Source organism: Dermochelys coriacea, chromosome 4, assembly GCF_009764565.3.
Source record: "Dermochelys coriacea isolate rDerCor1 chromosome 4, rDerCor1.pri.v4, whole genome shotgun sequence".
Lineage (NCBI taxonomy): Eukaryota > Metazoa > Chordata > Testudines > Dermochelyidae > Dermochelys > Dermochelys coriacea.
The window spans coordinates 66,989,337-67,010,286 of NC_050071.1; the positions used below are offsets into that span (position 1 = coordinate 66,989,337).

The 20,950-nt window shown below is 40.4% G+C and overlaps 1 protein-coding gene across 2 annotated transcripts in view; it reads right to left on the bottom strand.

Annotated features, from left to right (window-relative positions):
- FSTL5 (follistatin like 5) overlaps positions 1-20,574 on the bottom strand; it is a 560,774-nt gene extending 540,200 nt beyond the window's left edge. Inside the window, exon 1 of one of the 2 annotated variants that reach the window (XM_038400977.2) lies at positions 19,834-20,574. The gene's annotated coding sequence lies outside the window, so the exon portion shown is untranslated. The remainder of the gene's footprint in view (positions 1-19,833) is intronic. The other variant, XM_038400978.2, reaches the window with a different exon arrangement.
- Positions 20,575-20,950: the final 376 nt, after the last annotated feature.

A 20,950-nucleotide genomic window follows, 5' to 3' on the forward strand; every position in this document is an offset into this window, starting at 1 on the left:
CTACTGGAATTGGCAATGGTCATATTATATATACATATACACATACATACTGATGACTTAGACTGCTCCTCTGGGGATGGTGCAACTACATGTTTCTCCTTATTGTGGGCAGATTGTAAATCCCTATGATAACGCCAGATTCATTATACAAAGAAATTAGCCTCCAAACACAGAACACACTATTGGTATCCATGAAATGCAATGCAACTGTCTTTGGCATGCCCACCCATTCTTGAAAAGTATAAATCAGCTATTTCTTAATCCTCACTACTGTAGTTTAATTTCACGCATCAACCTCCAAATGCTAACTCTTGTAGTAAGTTGAAAGAGGAGATCAAGGAAGATTAATTCTTAATGTTAAGGGATGTAGAACACTCACCATTTCAATAGTGGCAAGTGTTCCTTAGTGAGCAACAAAATTACCTCTAGTTAAAAATATGTGCAACACAATGACCTTATTCCTCAGTTTTCAAGGAAAAAACATAGTATACAATGTTTATCAGAACTACTATTAAAAGAATCTAGCTGTCTCTCAAATCAGAATTCTGTTTTCTTTAATCATCATCCTTAAGGATATGCATCAGATGCTGGCCCATGTTCTAGCCCTTTTGTGCCACTCTAGTGGCACAAAAAGGCTGAAAACTTGCCCTAGGAGGGCATCTAAGCATTCCCCCTGCATGGGGGAACCAGAGCTAGCACCAGCCAGCACTACATAACATCCTTCTAGCCCGTCTTATTGTACTGTGCATGTCAGAGACATGAGAGGGGAGGGAGCATAGGAGGTCACAGCTATCCTAATGCTCACACTTCATTTAAATGACTTTTGTGTACATCTGGTGAAGGCTTATTTGTTAGATTTTGAATTACTGTCAACCATCATGTCTTTCATTCATTCTTTATGAAAGATTTGCGAGATAGTGAGTTTGTACTTCCAGAGCACATTCCAAAGTTTCTCTTAGCATTTTAATGTAATTTTGTTTTACCTTCAGTTTCCGGTTAATTACAAGAAAACTATCTTTATATTGGTCATGGTCTAAGACATCTTGGAGTTCCTCAGGTTATTTGGATAGTTCTGTGCCCTACTTTTTCAATATCATCAGACAGTTCTGGTAAAGAATCTCTATGTCAGCCAGTCTAATACAGTTCTTGAATGATTCTGGCCAATGCTGTCTGGCATCCAACTTCCAAAACATGGGTTAATGTAGTTTGAAACTTGAACAAGTTTGTCTTTTTTCTGATAAATAACTTAGCATAATAAGGGCATATCCCTTTAGACTAGGAGCAAGAAATATAACTTTTTGTTCTCTGGTCCATTGGTTCATTTGCCCTATTATCTCAAAATGAGCATAATAAGCTTCAAAATATTATTTTACTTCAAAGCTGACTGGTTTCTGAATTGATTGATTAACTAAGCTGTCTACATAAGCACTTGTCACAGTTTCTTGTGGCTGTAAACTTGTTTCTGGATTCCAGAGCATAAAAGAAATGTGTAACTTTCCTCTGTAGGACTTCCCTGAATTCCTGAAGAAGGAACTGTAGGTTGTAATTCAGACAGATTCTTTCCACAGACTTTCTAGCTCAGTGTGTGATGGTCTAAAATGGTCTGCATTCCTTTTGAACAAAAATTAGTCCTTGATTTGTTTCTTCTTCAACTTTGTAAATTTTATGAGCTGTTTCTTCAATCATTTTGTAGAATTTTTTTCCTAAGTTTTACTTCCAACCGTGATTATTTTGTGACAACATTCATGTTTTCATATTGCTCAGTTTTTTGGATCATGCTTTTGTAGCAGGTTTTTATTTACCTTTCTATATTTCATAATATTTGGTTAGGTATACCTGGCTGCTTTTCTTCCATCCTTCTATTTCATTTTATGTGGCTTTGATATGGTCTTTATGTGTTCCATACATATTTGTCCCGGTTAATTTTATTTTTTTCCATTAGTTGGCCACTAATTTCATTTGCCAGGTTTTTGGTTTCATCAGTATTTGTAGAATGTTAATAAAGACCAGGTAACAGAAAACAGCTCAGCTGCCTATGTGAACTCTTTTTGGGATTCAAGGGAAGTAATTCCTTGCAGGTTTTTTTAAATATAAAAAATAAAGTCAAAAATACACTATAAAAGTGGATCTGTAGAACCACAACAACATGGCTCAAAACTACTACTCAACATTCCTCAAGCATGATAGACACAGAGCTATGTGGTTTTATTCTGTGTTTGAACACTCCAAATCTTTTAGGAGTGATACATACACAATCAGCATGAGAACTACACCTGTATTACAACTTAATTTACATTAAAATTCTCACCTCCTTAATATTGCTTTGGAAGCTGATAACTATTTTTAATATTATTACATTTATCCAAAAGCTAGCCTAAATAGAAAGTCTATATAAAATAATTTATTTATAAAATATTAAGACATTAAATAAATAATGAAGCTAAATAGCAGAAATAATGTTATTTTTTTCCCATTAGATACATTAGCAAGAATTATTTGCAGTTCTCCGTTAACAACAGGTGACACTGAAATATATACTTTTTCTTAAACAAAGATCACCTGCAGGTTTTTCTTGCACTGACAGGTGGCTCTATCAATTTCTGTTTATGTCTATGCTCGCCAAGCCTCCCTATGTTAATATGGAAGATTTGTTTCCAGAGATGCATGTGTAACTCACATGTTCTCTACTGAAGCATTTGACTTTGTTTGGCCTAAAGAAAGGGAGATAAGCAGTGGAGAGGACATAAGGATTTCAGCTGGAATATTCTGTCTTTATACACTGCAGAATGCTGTGCAGGTCATCTCAGCTAGAAGGGCACAGAAACATCCAGAAATAGGATGTGGTGGTTAACTAAACATGCTCACTAGCTGTTTCTCTAGCTGTATAGGTATTTGTTGTGTTGGATGAACCCCGTGGTAGGTCACACTCTATTCACTAATCTGAGAGTTGAGCCACTCAGCACATAGGGGCTGGGAAGATAAAGGAAAGGATACAAACATATGGGTTAAAGACAGCCCTGACTGATGTAGGACTGAGGAATGTGTCTGCTACGAAGGTGGGTTCCAATACCAGAAGCATTCTGGATACAGGTCAGCGCTATTCCAGCTTTACTTATTAGGGAAGTTTTCCATTAACACGTTTGGTCCACCCTGGTATATGGACCTAGAGGAAGAGCTGGTAGGGGAGCATCTATTACCCCTAGAGGCTACACAGCTATTAATTAACTGGGACTCTCTCAGGGGCTAGGCTGAGGGAGGTGAAGGTTTGTAAATTCTTGCCTGAATGACTCAAGATTATGGAAAAAAGATAGTGACCTATATAGTGAAACCTTTATAGAAATCCAGGGAATGGATATGTTATATGCTGATCCCACTACCTGTACCACTCTGGATGCAGACCAGAGATTTCTGTTTTACCAGCAACTGAGGAGACCAGTCAACTGTTAGCCCAAGGGCTCGAATGCTAGCTGTACAGATTCCCAGACAATTTGCTGTCAAGGTTCTGAAGAATTTGAAAGGACTGAGATGCTGCCACTCTTCCCAAATTCTGAAGAATCCAGGTCACACATACTACATATTACAGTCACATTACAGAGACTAATAAATCGTCTCTATAAAAAGATCAGAAGGAAGTGAGTTCATTGATATGTGTTAAAGTATAGAAGTGTAAATTTTAAGTTGAAACATTGCATTTAAATATGAAAAAAAAGAGGGCGGGGGGAAGGCAATCTATATGAGGAACACCAGTAGATTTACTATTTGATAGCTTAAGTTATTCATCATCTTCCATGTACTACTTGCAATGTTTTCTGTATGCACTAAATGTTTGTCTACAAAGAAACTGTATAGTTCACTCTTTGAAGTTGACTGAGGACTATTACCACCTGCTCCTCAGGGTATTACATACAATAACCCTGAGGTTTATCTCTGTGTAATACTTTCTGAGAAGTCTGGAAATAGACACAACTCTGGCCTGTGCTTCAGGAAAGAGAGCTTGTCTAAACAATGAATTAGTCTGAAGCAAGCTGGAGTGTGAATCTACTGTGCTCCAGTGCCCGCGTGGATCCTGCTGCTGCTCCCTAGTGCACAATGAACAACACAAAGCGTAATAGGAAACTTTTAGTATGTGGCAGCAGGGTCCACATGGACAGTTAATGTGGAGCACACTGGAGCGCAGTAGATATACACCCCAACTTGCAGCACACTAACTAATCATTTAGACATGTCTAGAGTTAATCTGAGATGCATGAAGAAGGGCATGCAATAGAGTTATACATATTTCTCAGCGTCCCACTACCCCTTTACACATGCTTTCTGGAGGAGAGCAGAACACTAGCAAATCATTAATTTAGCACTGAAGATGTAGACAGCATTTGTAATGCATACGTTATTCCACTTTGGGAAATTTTGTTCAGATATAGAAAAAACAATGTTTAGCATTGCTGGCCACAGCTACCTTTACACAAGTGAAATTATCCACATATCCATCACCATGAATGTGCTTTCATTGCTGTAGTAAAACACTGTCTTGGATTTGATAATATATCATGCAGACAGCCAAAAGCTAATATGCATACATGGAAACTGAGGAAGTGACACATTTCTGATGGTGAGGTGGCATAATGTTTATTATTCCAATTACTATAATATCCCTTCAGTAGTTATATCTGCAGTGGGAATATGCTGGGCCTGATTCTCCTCTCCTTTTAACTGATGTACATTTGGTAAGATCCTATTAATATCAATAGAGTTATGTGTAAGAGTGGTCTCACAACTGGCATGCCCCCTCATGGCGGGGTGTGGCATAGCCAGGTCTCATCTAGTGCCCCCTACTGACAATCAACCACTCCAGCCTTGTGGGGGTTTGCCTCTTCTTGTGACTCAGCCCTCTAGCCAGGTCATCATTAGTCCAACTCCCTTTATGGTAACAAAATTCCAATGTCCTTATTAAAGGTCTTCAGTTCCAACTCTGGGCCCTGTGGTCCCATCTCAGGGTTTTCAAATGTCCTCATCTGAGTATATCAAAGGGCGCTTTATGCCACCTTCCCCAGTATTTGGTAGGGGAGCCCAGGCCCACCCACTCCTCTGAGTTCCAGCCCAGTTACCAGTTAATGACAACACAAGGTCTGTCTATTCAGACCCACCCCCGGCTACCCTTGTGGGTTTCTTCCTACCTCAGGCTATCAGCAAAGCCTCTCTCACAGATTCTCTAGGTTCATTCTTTTTTCAAGGGTGGGTCTCACAAGGCTTCCCCACTTGAGTTCCCCAACATATTCCAAATGAAGTATAAACCTAAACCAACATTTGCCCTCCTCAAGATTGACCTTTCTTCCCTCTTAAGTTTCCTCTGCTCTCTTTCTCAGTTGAATATCTATAAGCAAGTAAGTTTGCTTCATGTTTCTCTTGGCCTCTTGTCACACTTCTCTTCTCAGGAGATCCCAGGGGCAACTCTTTTCCTGGGCTTCCTCCTTGACCTTGCCAATCACTCCATTTAATGCCAAAAGAAGGATTGCACAGTTCAGTTCCTTCCCTTCCTTTTTTATAACCACTCACCTCCACTTCAGCTGAGATCCATCTTTCATTGTGCCTGACCCACCCTCCAGGTACAACCAGGTGCCATAATTGAGCTCTCCAGCTGCAGTTAATTCTTTCCTTACCTGTGTGGGATACATAGCTCCTCACAAACTACATCAGTTTAAAATTAGTGTAAAAGGAAAACAGGATCATTGTTTTGTTTCAAAATTTCCACTGGAAACCTGGAATCAGGAATGTGACCAGTAATGTCAAAATTTGAATTTAGTTTAGAAATTGGAGACTGCTCTGGAATCTGTAAATTGTCTAACAAGTTTTGAGGAGGGAAAAGTGTGTCAAATTGGTATTTCTCAACATATTAACTCTTCAACCATATTTATTTCCTTTTAAGTTCTCTTATTAAGAGCTGTGTTCTCTTATTTTAGGATTATAATAATAGCTACCCACTGACTCTGCTGGGAGAAAATCTATCAAGTGGTCAAGAAGATTTTTGCTAGTGAAGTATATCAGAAATGGAAATATAGAAGAGACCTCAAGAAACCACCTAGTCCATCCCTTATCACTCCCTGTGCTGAAACAGGATTAGGTATACCTAAGTCATTGGTTCTTGTCCCTGTCCTATTTAACATGGTTATCAATGACCTGGAACAAAACATAAAATCATTGCTGATAAAATTTGCAGATGATACAGTGGAAGTGGTAAATAAATGAACAGGACAGTCACGGATACAGAATGATCTGGATTGCTTGGTAAATTGGGTTTAAGCAAACACTGTTTTAATACAGCTAAATGTAAATGAATATGAACAAAGAATGTAGGTCATGTTTACAGGACGGGGCTCTATCCCAGAAAGCAGTGACTCTGGAAAAGATTTGGGGTGCCTAGTAGATAATCAGCTGAACTGAGCTCCCAGTGTGATGCTGTGGCCAAAAGAGCTGAAGTGGTCATGTGATGCATAAACAGGGGAAACTCAAGTAGGAGTAGAGAGGTTATTTTCCATTGTAATTGGCACTGGTGTGACTGCTGATGAAATATTGCATCCAGTTTTGATGCCCACAATGCAAGAAAGATGTTCATAAATTGGAGAGGATTCAGAGAAGAGCCACAAGAATGATTAGAGGATTGGAAAACATGCCTGATAGCAATAAGTTAAATAGAGTGAGCTGCTTGAGTCTAACTGAGAGAAGAGTAAGGGGTAACTTGGTTAGTCTATAAGTATTGACATGGGGAACAAATGTTAAATAATGGGCTCTTCAATAGGGCAGAGAAAAGTATAATGCTGTCCAATGGCTGGAGGTTGAAGCTAAACAAATTCATACTGGAAAAAAGGCGTCAGTTTTTAATGGTGAGAATAATTAACCATTGGAATAATTTTCCAAGGTTGTGGTGGATTCTCCATCACTGACCATTTTTAAATCAAAACTGGATGTTTTTTTCTAAAAGATCCATTCTAGAAATGACTTTGGGGAAGTTCTCTGCCCTGTGTTATACAGGAGGTCAGACTAGATGATCACAATAGTCCCTTCTGGCCTTGAAATCTAGGAATCTATGAATGCCTGACAGCTGTTTGTCTAACCCAGAGGTTCTCAATCTTTTTCTTTCTGAGGCCCCCCCAACATGCTATAAAAACTCCATGGTGCACCTGTGCCACAATAACTTGCTTTCTGCAAATAAAAGCCAGGTATGACATTAGGGGGGTAGCAAGCAGGGCAATTGCCTGGAGCCCCCATGAAGCTACATTGCTCAGGCTTCAGCTTCAGTCTTGGGTGGCAGGGCTCAGGGACCTGGGCTTCAGCCCCATGTGATGGGGCTTCAGCTTTCTGCCCTAGGTCTAATGCTGTCCCTGCTTGGAGGCCCCCCTGAAACCTGCTTTAGGCCCCCCAGGGGGCCCCAGATCCCTGGTTAAGAACTACTTAAAAACTTCCAATGACAGGGATTCCACAACCTCCCTAGATAACCTCTTGCAGTGCTTAACTATTTCCTCCTGAATAGAAAAATGGCAATGTATCCCTGTATGGATTGAGGAACATGGCCCTCTGTCCCTCACATTCATGTTAGCATTATTATTTTTGACACTTGAGAACAAAGTATAGGATAAGTTTAAATGTCTCATATCTCATTGACTTAGTGCAATGTGTGTTGAGAGCAGAAATTAGCCCAGAAGTGTACTGCAATACCACTTACCTTGTCTTTTAAGTGGCTTGTTCAGACAAATGGATTGTTGAATAACTCCAAAATATATTATATAGAGTGATAAACGCCAATAAGTGCTGTTTCGGGGCCTATATAGAACAATGTAGAATTCTGAAGATAAATCTGTGAAGACAATTTTAAAAAAAAAAGTCTGTTTGGTCTTACCATATTAGAATGCTTCCGTCAAGAGACATCATTTTCAGATGAGAATCTCCAACTGCAGAGCTCACTTCCCTTATTGATCTGATGGAGCCTAAGTTTGTTAATTTTCACTGCACATTGCCAGGACTGTCTGTTCAGACTTTTGGATTAGGGATTGACTTGAAGAGGTGTGACTTTCTTATGTGACTCTTTGAGTATCTTTGAAATGACTTTTTCCTCAGTTTAGTTATGCTATGACTTGTGATTTTAAAACTGATGTACTCTATATCCACATAGATTATGATTTGCATATTTTATAAACTGAAGAGGTAGTAAATTTATGTTTGGATGTATCCAAATATTCTCTGATTTATACAACAAAGAGAGGAATTGAGAAAAAAAATGACTCGCAAGAAGATAAAAAATGCATTGAAAAAAATGAAAAAAAAATAGCAATATAGAAGCTGGTAGACACGATAAGTGCCAAGTGTGAGGAAAGTGATGCCTGGGACAGATATTATATCCAGCCAAGACATGCAGTTCAGGTAGAGTAGGTACAAGATTGTGACAGAGCTGATCCCTCAGATACTTCTCAAAAGCAATGAAAATTTCATATGGATTGTTAGCACATAGGCTTAGTCTGCATACAAGGCAGACAAATAACCTGAGGAACTAAATACTCAGTACTGAATACTCAGTGACATGACAGTCTGTACTGCACTGTGTCTTTTCAAATGGAGGTGTGTTTCTTGCTGCCACAAAGACTCAGGGGTTTGTGGGGCAGTGGCCCTTCTCTGGTGGTCTCCTCAAAGACCCAGCTCCAGTGAGGCTGGCCAAGTGGTGCCCCCTACACACTAGTTAAGGCACCACCAGGAGATTATGAAGTCTTGCCTCTGCTCTCTCCCTCTTCTGAAGAAAATTCCAATAAACAGAGTGACCCCAGGGTTTAACAGAGTCCTTTACCAGGAATGGAATTGCTGGAGGATCTCTCCACACAGCAGAGGTCTAGGTCTGTCAAATGTTGATTAAATTAATCTGATGATCAAAATCATAATGGAAACCCAGAACCACTATGCTTTCAGATAAATTTAAAGCTTTATGTGAACCTTGCTTTTGAGCCATTAAGATCAGGCTGATTTTTTTTCAAGTCCTTATATAAGTATTCAAACTGCAGTATTTTCAAAAAAGAATCTATTATGTAAATACTTGCATTTTAAAAAAAAAAAAACTCTGAGATTCCATGAGTACAATCTATTGTTCTTTTTCTGCTTTAAAAAGAAACATAATTGCAGACACAGTCCCCACTCACATTTAAATCACATTAAGAGCTGCACTTTCAAATATTTCAAGTTATATTCAACATTTATACTCATTTCATGAACAAATACCTCTTTTATCACTCAAATACAAGTCTGGTGGATGCAACTTTGGCTCCCTCTCCTCTCCCCAGAGAGATGAATGAAGAAGGCTACACACATCCTTGATGTTAGTCATGTTCCTTTGCACAATTCTGGAAGATGCTTAGGTACCATGGTGATGAGTGTGGTATATGAACTTGAATAAAACAGATTGACTCACAATAGCCAGGGTATTCCAAATTGCATATGAAATTTTAACTCATGTCTTTGATGATAGGGTACATTTAAACATACATACCACAATGTATCATATGAGCTGCAATAACCAGGAATATCTGGATAACTGGAAGAGAGGGTATCAGTTTTAATACTGAATTTCCACACTTGTGTGAATATAAACAAGACCTTACTATTGTTTTAGTATTTTTGTGAGGGAAAATACATATAATATACACAAAGACAAATGCACACATGCCATTTGAAAAATTTAACTATAGGGGAGAAAATTTACTAACTGAGAGGCTGGATCAGTACATGAATGAGACAATCACAGTGAAAATATGTAAAGAACATAAATATAGTAAAATATTAGATTCTTGGCCTACAGGGGCATCTTCATTTAATTTCTGAGGCCTACAACATTCTGATTATGCTTCAGAGGAAAACCCTCAGGTGCATCCTACCCTCCCTGTTGAATGCAACAAGAACATGAAAATGGAAGTTATTCCAGTATGTTTGTGGCAATAATTCTCTAGGTATGAAGGAACAAAATCAGTCTAGTATGTGACAAGAGACAAAAATGTAACATAGTCTAAGAACCGCATCTAAAGTCATCTGATATTCTGTCACCAATTCAGGGCTTTTACTTAGCATAACACCAAAATTAAACCTCAGGAAAAACATTGTTCAGTTTCTTGTGTCCCAAGCAAATAACTAAACTGCCCATGCATTAATATACAGAATACCTTTTACTAAAATTTACTATTGATCAAAAACTACTCAAAGCAAAACCATAACAAATAAAATAGGAATATCTCTCTTATTATTTATAACCAGTAGACAGTTGCTCTGTCTCTGAATGGTCTAAGACAAATAATGGAATATGAATAGGCAAGAGAAGCACAGCAGGTGCATTGGAGGCAACTGTTTTAGGATTAATATTTTAGACCTCCATTGTAGTAGCTGAGGTTTTTTCTTCTTAAATATACAGTGTGTTCAACTGAAAATATTACCTATCTTCAAATCATGATAATGTGATGAAAAATGTCTTATGGTATGTTATAAGATCAGATATTATATCTGCTTAGGAACAAAATGTTTTCAGAGATTAGGCAATGCCCCTCTGCCATGTACATTGGCCAAACTGGACAGTCTCTACGTAAAAGAATGAATGGACACAAATCAGACGTCAAGAATTATAACATTCAAAAACCAGTTGGAGAACACTTCAATCTCTCTGGTCACTCGATCACAGACCTAAGAGTGGCTATACTTCAACAAAAAAGCTTCAAAAACAGACTCCAACGAGAGACTGCTGAATTGGAATTAATTTGCAAACTGGATACAATTAATTTAGGCTTGAATAGAGACTGGGAATGGATGAGTCATTACACAAAGTAAAACTATTTCCCCATGGTATTTCTCTCTCCCACCCCACCCCCCACTGTTCCTCTGATAATCTTGTTAACTGCTGGAATTAGCCTACCTTGCTTGTCACCATGAAAGGTTTTCCTCCTTTCCTCCTTTCCCCCCCCCTGCTGCTAGTGATGGCTTATTTTAAGTGATCACTCTCCTTACAGTGTGTATGATAAACCCATTGTTTCATGTTCTCTGTGTGTGTGTATATAAATCTCTCCTCTGCTTTTTCCACCAAATGCATCCGATAAAGTGAGCTGTAGCTCACGAAAGCTTATGCTCTAATAAATTTGTTAGTCTCTAAGGTGCCACAAGTACTTCTTTTCTTTTTGCGAATACAGACTAATACGGCTGCTACTCTGAAACCTGTCATTATGCAAGGCACTGAATTTAGCCGTATAGAGTGGAAATCTGTCAACTTCATGAAAAAACTCACACAGATACAGACAGACATCATCTTCCTCTCCAAATGCAAACAGATGGACATCATACCAAAAGGACTGAAGGTAAAAAATCCATTACAATCTGCATACCACACAGACTATGCTGACAGCTTGTGCCACACACTCTCAAAGAAACTGCGGAACCACCTGATCAACATCCTCTACAGCAAACAGGGAAACATTAAGAATGAGCTCTCAAAACTGGATACTCTCATAAAGAACCAACATTCCACACAAACTTCCTCGTGGCTGGACTTTACAAAAACTAGACAAGCCATTTACAAAACACACTTTGCTTCTCTACAAAAGAAAAAGGACACTAAGCTATCTAAACTACTATATGCCACAAGGGGCCACAATAATGGTTCCCGTAACCCACCCAGCAATATTGTTAATCTATCCAACTATACTCTTAGCCCAGCAGAAGAATCTGTCCTATCTTGGGGTCTCTCCTTTTGCCCCTCGCCCCACGAACATGATACAGTTCTGTGGTGACCTAGAATCCTATTTTCGACGTCTCAGACTCAAGGAATATTTCCAACACACCTCTGACCAACATATTAACCCACAGAGACCTTCCTGCCAACACTACAAAAAGAAGGATTCTGGGTGGACTCCTCCTGAAGGTCGAAACAGCAGCCTGGATTTCTACATAGAGTGCTTCCGCCAACATGCACGAGCTGAAATTGTGGAAAAGCAGCATCGCTTACCCCATAACCTCAGCCATGCAGAACACAGTGCCATTCACAGCCTCAGAAACAACTCTGACATCATAATCAAAAAGGCTGACAAAGGAGGTGCTGTCATCATCATGAATAGGTCGGAGTATGAACAAGAGGCTACTAGGCAGCTATCCAACACCACTTTCTACAAGCCATTACCCTCTGATCCCACTGAGAGTTAGCAAAAGAAACTACAGCATTTGCTCAAGAAACTCCCTGAAAAAGCACAAGAACAAATCTGCACAGACACACCCCTGGAGCCCCGACCTGGGGTATTCTATCTGCTACCCAAGATCCATAAACCTGGAAATCCTGGACGCCCCATCATCTCAGGCATTGGCACCCTGACAGCAGGATTGTCTGGCTATGTAGACTCCCTCCTCAGGCCCTTTATTACCAGCACTCCCAGCTATCTTCGAGACACCACTGACTTCCTGAGGAAACTACAGTCCATTGGTGATCTTCCTAAAAACACCATCCTAGCCACTATGGATGTAGAAGCCCTCTACACCAACATTCCACACAAAGATGGACTACAAGCTGTCAGGAACAGTATCCCCGATACTGTCACGGCTAACCTGGTGGCTGAACTTTGTGACTTTGTCCTCACCCATAACTATTTCACATTTGGTGACAATGTATACCTTCAAATCAGCGGCACTGCGATGGGTACCCGCATGGCCCCACAGTATGCCAACATTTTTATGGCTGACTTAGAACAACGCTTCCTCAGCTCTCGTCCCCTAATGCCCCTACTCTACTTGCGCTACATTGATGACATCTTCATCATCTGGACCCATGGAAAAGAAGCTGTTGAGGAATTCCACCATGATTTCAACAATTTCCATCCCACCATCAACTTCAGCCTGGACCAGTCCACACAAGAGATCCACTTCCTGGACACTACGGTGCTAATAAGCGATGGTCACATAAACACCACCCTATATCGGAAACCTACTGACCGCTATTCCTACCTACATGCCTCTAGCTTTCATCCAGATCATACCACTCGATCCATTGTCTACAGCCAAGCGCTACGATATAACCGCATTTGCTCCAACCCCTCAGACAGAGACAAACACCTACAAGATCTCTATCATGCATTCCTACAACTACAATACCCACCTGCTGAAGTGAAGAAACAGATTGACAGAGCCAGAAGAGTACCCAGAAGTCACCTACTACAGGACAGGCCCAACAAAGAAAACAACAGAACGCCTCTAGCCATCACCTTCAGCCCCCAACTAAAACCTCTCCAACGCATCATCAAGGATTTACAACCTATCCTGAAGGACGACCCATCACTCTCACAGATCTTGGGAGACAGACCAGTCCTTGCTTACAGACAGCCCCCCAATCTGAAGCAAATACTCACCAGCAACTACACACCACACAACAGAACCACTAACCCAGGAACCTATCCTTGCAACAAAGCCCGTTGCCAACTCTGTCCACATATCTATTCAGGGGATACCATCATAGGGCCTAATCACATCAGCCACACTATCAGAGGCTCGTTCACCTGCGCATCTACCAATGTGATATATGCCATCATGTGCCAGCAATGCCCCTCTGCCATGTACATTGGCCAAACTGGACAGTCTCTACGTAAAAGAATGAATGGACACAAATCAGATGTCAAGAATTATAACATTCAAAAACCAGTTGGAGAACACTTCAATCTCTCTGGTCACTCGATCACAGACCTAAGAGTGGCTATACTTCAACAAAAAAGCTTCAAAAACAGACTCCAATGAGAGACTGCTGAATTGGAATTAATTTGCAAACTGGATACAATTAACTTAGGCTTGAATAGAGACTGGGAATGGATGAGTCATTACACAAAGTAAAACTATTTCCCCATGTTTCCCCATGGTATTTCTCCCTCCCACCCCACCCCCCACTGTTCCTCTGATATTCTTGTTAACTGCTGGAATTAGCCTACCTTGCTTGTCACCATGAAAGGTTTTCCTCCTTTCCCCCCCCTGCTGCTGGTGATGGCTTATCTTAAGTGATCACTCTCCTTACAGTGTGTATGATAAACCCATTGTTTCATGTTCTCTGTGTGTGTGTATATAAATCTCTCCTCTGTTTTTTCCACCAAATGCATCCGATGAAGTGAGCTGTAGCTCACGAAAGCTTATGCTCTAATAAATTTGTTAGTCTCTAAGTTGCCACAAGTACTCCTTTTTTTTTTTTTTTGCGAATACAGACTAACACGGCTGCTACTCTGAACACTGTACCAGGCTATACAACATTGTGCTAAATCAAATTTATAATATAATACAACACAAAATATTCTACCTTGGAACATGATACAGTACTCAAGATATTTGAAAGGCAAATTATTTCCTGATTATTTCCTTATAAATTAAGATCACCAATTTTCCCTCCTATTTACTCTTGAATTCCCTCATTATTTGGTTTGTTTTAGTGCAATTGAGAGCACAATCAGTCCCCGAAGATTTGTCCAGATAATTTATGTATTAGGATTACCTCAAAATTGTAGATATTTTCAAAAGAGTTACACTATAGAAAGCATCTAGCATTTTGTGGTGCCTTTTTTAATCCAAATGATCAATACTAATAAATTGGAAGTTTCTCTCATTTATTAAACTGTCTTATAGTGATAGACTATAGTGCATATGACTAATATTAAAAGATAAACCATACATAGTTTAATTGTCAATGCAGGTGCTCAACACCACTGAAAATAAGCCAATTTTATTTAGACACCTAAACATGCCTTTATAAAAGCTTAACTTTAGATACCCAGGTTTGAAAACGCTGGCCCTTATTAACACAAGAATGCATACTTAGTAGTATAAGTATTTGAAAGTTACTATAAAGCTTGCTTAGATAAAACATATTTAAGTACAAAAAACTGTCAGACAGAGAAAAATATCTTGAAAATATCTTTCACCATCTTCCCTCTAACGTATACAAGAATTCATCAAGTACTTTATTATACTAAAGTTTTTCAGAACCCTGTTCTATAAAGCTCAGCTGGACACCAATCTCAATTAATTCAAATGCAAATAAACCCTGAACTTCAACCTACTTCAAGTAATCAGTGACAATACTGCCAACTAGTCCTCAGATTTAACTCTTCATACTCTTTTAGCACCTTGTGGTTTGGACAATCTAGTGATGCAATCGAAATAAAATGCCACTAATTTCACTTTAAATGTGTCAAAACGGTAATTAATTAAATCAAGCAGTCATGCTTATTTCATGGGTTATTTCTAAAACAGTAAAGGGAAATATCTCAGTGAAAATTAGCTGCCAAATAAATACATATATCCCTGTATCACACAGAATAATAAATGTATAATTCAATGTTCACTCAAATTGTCACTCCCACTTACCTGGGAATCACAAATTTCTGGGTCCCAATAGGACTGATTGATTTGAAGAACACCAATCTATGCACCTGTTCACATGGAAGATTATGGGGAATGGAAGATGTTGTCAATGGGAAACAGCTCTTCAGCTTCTCTCCCACATGGAGAGTGAAGAATTATCCCTATCCAGATTTCCCGCCCTTTATTGTTCAAGCAAAGGTGGGACAGAATTAATGATAACATGTCGTTACTTCATTCAATGCATTTTTACTACTGATATTTTTATTTCAAACTCATAACTACAGTATCTGTCAGCAAGAAGTGCCTTCAAGCAGGAGAAATTGGAGAAGGTGTCACTAACACAAAACCTCGGTATAGAATTTGGAAAGTGAACACCACAAAGCAGCCACAGAGGAAAGTCTGATTATGGTAGGGTGACCATATCTCCCATTTTGGCAGGGACAGTCCCTTTTTTAAGCCCTGTCCAGGCCATCCCAACTTTTCCGGCAAAAGTGGGAATTTGTCAAAAAAGTGGGGTGTAGAGGAACGTGTGTGTGTGGGGGTAAATGGTGATACCAGCCTCAGGCTGGGGGAGGGGTGGGAAAAGCAGGGCTCAGGCAGGGGGCAGGCAAGGCTCAGGCGAGCAACAATGTCAGCCCCAGCCTAGCGTAGGAGGGAGGCAGTGCTTGGGCGACCAGCAACTTCAGCTCTGTGTGGTGGGTTGGGGGGGTTCAGGCAAGCAGCTGGGGTGACTCAGGCTAGCCGCATAGGGTGTCCCATTTTCCCTTTAGGAAATATGGTCACCCTAGATTATGGTGAAAAGATATGAAGAACCATTGTGAGTGGGCTAATTCTTCCTGTGAGCAGAGAGTGAAATCAGGGAGTGGTGGAAAGGGTTGTTTTCCCTGAAGATTGGGCAATGATAGTAACTTTGACCTTAATAGTTGTTAGACATTACCAAGGGGGATAGCTTTGTGCTCAGCACAGTTTTCAGAGTTGTTGGACACCCACAACTCTCACTGAAATCAAAGGTTGCTCTGGATCCCTGCATCTCTGAAACGTGGTTTTTATTACCCAGTATAATGTGTGTAATGAAAGTTTCAACTTATGGCCCTTTTATCAAAATACACAAGAGAGCTAACTGTCTTTTCTGCCTATGAGGAAGGAAAAACAACAACCCTATTGCATCAAACTATAATATCCTGACAACAATTCCCCACCTTTTGATTTGTCGTCATGCACCACCAATGCTTTGAAATGGCTGCAAATTAGAAGAGCAAATGAATTCACTAAGTCATCCATTTTGCTTTAAAATTACATAATGTAATGGAATAAGTTATAGTAAATAAAAAAAGATTGCCTAATTTAATTTAAAAAAATAAAAATATTAAAGTTAAGACATGAGCCATAAGTCACCCTTTGAGAGCTACATCATATTATTTTATGAGATCACTGCAACATCTGGCAATAGTAGTATAATATTGTGAACTGAAAATTGAATTTTTTTGCTCAAAGACAATTTTTACATCTAGGCTTTGAACCCTTTAATTTAGGCCCTTTAGGCTAAACTCAGAATTGCTATAACTGGTGCGACTGAACATAATGGAGTTGTCCTCCTGTGTTTCAGGTATGAATTTGATTTTTTTAAGGATGGTTGTTATCATGGAAACAACGACAGGACTTGAAGTGTAGCATTGCTGTCAGTATTAGCTAGGGACATTAATAGAAAATTTACTTCTGGAAGGGGAGGGATAGCTCAGTGGGATAGGGATAGCTCAGTGGTTTGAGAATTGACCCGCTAAACCCAGGGTTGTGAGTTCAATCCTTGAGGGGGCCATTTAGGGATCTGGGGCAAAAATTGGGGATTGTTCCTGCTTTGAGCAGGGGGGTTGGAATAGATGACCTCCTGAGGTCCCTTCCAACCCTGATATTCTATGATTCTATGATACTTGGTCAGTGTTGGCAAGGCTCACACTGCGGCCCTTAGTAAATGGGAGGGTTTGACTAAATAATGATTTTTGTAAGGACCTAAAATAGGCAACAATGTTGTGTGAAACTGTGTTAATTTGAGAATTCAATATACCAGTGATTTGACTGTATAAGTATAGTTTTCATCAACTATCAAGAGATAATTTTGTAATTTAGAGTTTTTGGAACTTTACACTAACAAATCCCATTGTTATAAGTATGCATATATATTGTAAGGATGAAAAATGACTGTTGCCTAATCACACGGACTGAACAAAAGAAATATTCATGGGCTACAGTGTCTGAATTACTCTTAAATTATATGTTTAAAATGTCTGTTTAAAGGTAACAATACCATTTTACTACTTGGAAAATCTCTCTGCCCAATAGGTAAAATCTCTGTTATTTTTAGACCTGTGATTCATAGCTCTAAAAGAATGCAGCATAGTGTAAACCACACAGGCACATATAAAGTTTTACAAGAGGTACAATAAGAATTTACATGTTGTAAATTCTAAGTACATAATTTATCATATGATTAACCCTAGTAACACAATTGATGGCAGAGAGCTCAATTCTGCTCACTCTTCCTCATGTGAGTAGTCCTTAATCTTCCAAGCAGTAACACTGATGTTAACATGACTACCTATGTGTGAGTAGGGACTACTCCAGTGAACAAGGCTCAGGCCCTTTGTATGTATATATCAACATTACAGAATGTGGTTGTGTACTTTATTTTTTTTTAATTTTCACTGAATTGTTCATGTAACATATTTTAGAATATAGTTTTCAAAACAATAATGTAATCAGTCTTTGAAAGCAAACTTCCTGAAATTGCACACTTCTTTAAAAAAAAAAAAAAAAGGAGGCAGGGACAAAAAACAAGGATAAACATGTTGTAGTTTATGAAAAACCTGAACATATTTATAAACAAATATTCACATGCATTCAAGGAGATATAGATCTTTTCTAACTGTAGGCTTATGAAAGTTAGCAGTCTATTTTGAATGCCGTATATAAACTCCCACCCCCTTTTCTTTGGGGTAGGAAGAGGGGAGAGCTGCTTTATAATTAGTGAGGGGGAAAAGGTGTTTCTTACAACTCAATAACAGGGTTCAATACTACTTAAATGTAATTAGAACATTTACTTTTGCCTGAATTGATCAGCTTTTAACTTCACACTTCAGCATGCCTGCACTGCTGCCAAGTAGCCTAACTTATATTGTAGCTGATAAATATTCACTAACATCACACTTCAACTTTAAATAAATTGTACAGAAAAAAATATTGCTGTAATAACGTGGCACATAACTTTTCTGCTTCTGGAATGAAACAAATAAATGGAGATTATCTCATGCTTATACCTATTAAGGCTACTTGTACATTACAAATATGTGATGCAGCACATGAGTTTTAGATTTGGAGTCTAAGGAAAATTCATTGTGTTGGCCAAAGTAATAAATAACATCACAAAATGCAGGATGGGGACTTAATTTGTCTCCCTATTCCACTCAGTCACCTCACTGGCTACAAGCAGCACCAGTCCATTCATTTTGGAATCAGCGTTTAGCTCTCAACGCTCCTCTCGTTGCATACCCAGGACACTGAGAATTCACAGAAGCAAGCAACGCATCTTCAATAGCAAAGCCTTAAATGGAGCAGAGCACTCTGCTAAGCACGCCGAAGGTTAAACGCTGCTGAAACAGCGACATTTCATCTGCCCACGCTTCCCAGTTCCATTCAATTACCAAACAGCAGCAGCCCTATAATACAATATAATACTGTATTATTAAATCAGAGCTCCACATTTACATCTACTCTTAGCCCAGAGGAAGGCCTGACAGTCACCAGTCAATACCGGAACAAACAACCCACAACTTGCAAAACACGCACCTCTATCCACCTTGGGAAAGAGGTGAGGACGAGCCCTCAGCGAGATTTCAATTTCACAAGTTTGTTGCTTTTGTTCTTATCAATTACCCGAAGGCATCACTCCTCTTCTCAGCCACACATACAGCCAGGGCAAACATCAGACATTTCTTTTGCAAATCCTCTCTAATTCCTACTTTGCTCACTACTTCCCAGTCTGACCTTACATACCACCCGCCCCCAGGCGAAATCGATTAGAGATTTACTCGCCCCCAAACCTGGAAGTTATGTGGAGTATCTTTTTCAATGCAGGTTAATTAAAATCCATCAAAAATATAATACCCCCCTTTACAAACTGTTTATTTATTTGTTTATGATAAACCCAACCAACAGGACTATAGAAACTTAGGAACAAAAATAACCCCCCAACTTCCCATTCTGCATTCCTTTCTTGTTTGCAGAGCCTATTTTGATGCTGAAAGCTGCTGAAATCTTTCCCAAGTGTTTCCTTTGCACTGACCTCAGGGCTAACAAGCTCACAACTTTGCACTTTTTTTTTCCTTTTGGTCAGTCCCCCTCTCCAACAATTAGACACGCATTTCCATTCAAAGCGAGCTTCCTCCTTACCTGGTCTAACAGTCACAAAAGTCCGCCAGAAGAAAAGGTTGTGTCCTTTGGCGAGAATGGTGCATACAGAAATATTTCTTTTCACCACACGTCCACACTGGGATCCCGCAATGGAGAGAAAAGGGAGCCAACAGTTTCGGTAAAACTCTGAGGCAATCCCCAGGAACTCGTCTAGCCGGGCGCCCAGGAGCAGCAGAGCCGGGGGAACCTCTTCCAGGGGCGATCAGCTCCTTTGCCAAGTTGCTCCTAGGCGGGGGGGGGCGGGTATGGCCTTTGGGGCGGGCGAGGAGTGGAGCGGGCGCGCGGTCCCGGGTTCAGCACCAGCAGCGCCGTGGACAGCACCAGCTCCTCTCGCCTCCAGTTCGTCTCAGTCACTGAACCCGCCTGGCTCTCCCGCCTCCTCTCTCCCCGGCGCTGCCACTCAGCCCGGCGAGTCCCGCCTCCCCGGCCCCAGCCCGCACGTCAGCCCCGGCTCTTCCCTCATTTGCATGGAAGCCGAGGAGGGGGCAGCTCAGCAGCCCGCAGGAGCAGCCGGCCGTAGCGGGTAGCGGGTAGCGGGGGCGGCCAGGGGCTCGCCGCCCAGCCGCAGCCCTCCCGCGGCAAAGCTCCCAGCCCACGCGCTGCCGCCGCTGAGCAGGCTGCTCTTTCGGGTCACGGGCGGATGCTAGTCCTTGTACGCCCAGCACCCGGGGATCAGCCGCCGCACAGAGCTGCAGGAGCCTGGGTTTCCTAAGCACGTCTAATTGCCTCCGGCCTGGGCACGTGCTGAGAACTCGTTGGGTTTCTTGAAGGGGACGACAGGTTTCAGAGTAGCAGCCGCGTTAGTCTGTATTCGCAAAAAGAAAAGGAGGACCCGTGGCACCTTAGAGACTAACAAATTTATTAGAGCAGAAGCTTTCGTGGGCTACAGCCCACTTCATCGGATGCATTTTTTTCCACCAAATGCATCCGATGAAGGGAGCTGTAGCTCAGGAAAGCTTATGCTCTAATAAATTTGTTAGTCTCTAAGGTGCCACAAGTCCTCCTTTTCTTTTTGAAGGGGATGAGAAGCAGGAATTTAACCCCACCCCCCCTCGTATTTTGGATCCATAGTAATGAACTAGCACCTCTGACTGCA